Consider the following 2,106-nt stretch of genomic DNA (forward strand, 5'->3'; position numbering starts at 1 on the left):
GATGCTTGGTGTTATATGTAGTGATGATGGATGGTGTTATATGTAGTGATGATGGATGGTGTTTTATGTAGTGATGATGATTGGTGTTATATGTAGTGATGATGGATGGTGTTATATGTAGTGATGATGGATGGTGTTATATGTAGTGGTGATGGATGGTGTTATATGTAGTGATGATGGATGGTGTTATATGTACTGATGATGGATGATGTTATATGTAGTGATGATGGATGGTTTTATATGTACTGATGATGGATGGTGTTATATGTAGTGATGATGGATGGTGTTATATGTAGTGATGATGGATGGTGTTTTATGTAGTGATGATGGATGGTGTTATATGTAGTGATGATCAAAATTATCCTGAAGTTGTTACTACACTATTAGTTACGATAACTGACGAAATAATGACGATAAGTGACGAAATAACGAAAAGTGACGAAACGTGACGATATGTGACGAAACAGTGACGATAGGTGACGAAAAGTGACGAGATACTGACAATAAGTGACGAAACGTGACGATATGTGACGAAACAGTGACGATAGGTGACGAAAAGTGACGAGATACTGACAATAAGTGACGAAACGTGACGATATGTGACGAAATAGTGACGAATAGCCACAAATCTGAGAGAGACAGAGAGAGACAGACAGACAGACAGACAGACAGACAGACAAACAGAGAGAGAGAAGTAGACAGATATGTATATTGACAGAGAGAGTGATAGAAATAGACAGACATACATATAAACAGACAGACAGATTCATAGATACATACTCACAGAGAGAGAGAGAGAGAGAGAGAGAGAGAGAGAGAGAGAGACTCAATACGTGATCAGGTAGCTAACGTGAGCCAACATTGACAGTGTAGTGGAGATGTGGGCCAGAACTTGTGTTGACAGACAGACAGACAGACAGACGCACCAGACCTTGTGTTGACAGAGACAGACAGACAGACAGACAGACAGGCGAAGCAGACCTTTTGTTGACTCGGTAAAATGATCCAATGTACATAATAATTTTTTTTGGGGGGGAAAGTGTGTGTGTGTGTGTGTGTGTGTGTGTGTGTGTGTGTGTGTGTGTGTGTGTGTGTGTGTGTGTGGTAGAAACAAAGATTGATAGATAGATAGATAGATAAATAGATAGATAATAGATCGATAATTACCCCAACGAGGAAGATGATTGGATCTCTGAGAACCTAGTTGAGACCAAACAACCCCCCCACACCCCGCCTCCCAGTAACAAGCATGGCATGAAACAAGGTGATTGGCTCGTTATATACCACGCTAATTACTTCCCTCACTCACTAATTAGGTTATAGTGATTAGTCTTTCACCTCATTAGTGGGTCGTTAATTAAATTACTCTCAGGGTTAATTATGTCTTGCAGTAGTTCAGGATTGGGGGGTGAGGGGTGATTATCTTCTACACAGGTCAAGGTCAAGTCAGGTTAGGTCAGGTCAGGTTAGGTTAGGTCAGGTTATGTTAGCCTAGGTTAAGGTTAAGTCAGGTCAAGTTTGGCTGGGTCAGATCAGGTCAGGTCAGGTTAGGTTAGGTCAGGTCAGGTCAGCTTAGGTCAGGTTAGGTTAGGTCAGGTCATGTCAGGTTAGGTCAGGTTAGGTTAGATCAGGTCATGTTAGGTTAGTCAGGTTAGGTTAGGTCAGGTCAGGTTAGGTTAGGTCAGGTCATTTTAGGTTAGTCAGCTTAGGTTAGGTCAGGTCAGGTCAGCTTAGGTCAGGTTAGGTTAGGTCAGGTCATGTTGGGTTAGGTCAGATTAGGTCAGGTATGAATACATAAGAACATAAGAATGGAAGAAACTGCAGCGGGCCTATTGGCCCATACTGGGCAGTCCCGTTTACACCCAACCCCTATTGCTCATATGAGCATCCAACCTATGTTTGAAGCTATCCAGCGTATTCGAGTTAATGATGATATTTGGTAACTTGTTCCATTCATCCACTACTCTGTTTCCAAACCAGTGTTTACCTATTTCACGCCTCAATCTAAATTTGTCTAATTTATAACCATTGTTACGAGTTCACTCCTGGTTGGATAATTTGAGTACTTTTGTAATGTCCCCTTTGTTTAGCCCTGTCTTCCACTTA

Source organism: Homarus americanus, unplaced genomic scaffold (assembly GCF_018991925.1).
Source record: "Homarus americanus isolate GMGI-L3 unplaced genomic scaffold, GMGI_Hamer_2.0 scaffold22868, whole genome shotgun sequence".
In the NCBI taxonomy this organism is placed as follows: domain Eukaryota; kingdom Metazoa; phylum Arthropoda; class Malacostraca; order Decapoda; family Nephropidae; genus Homarus; species Homarus americanus.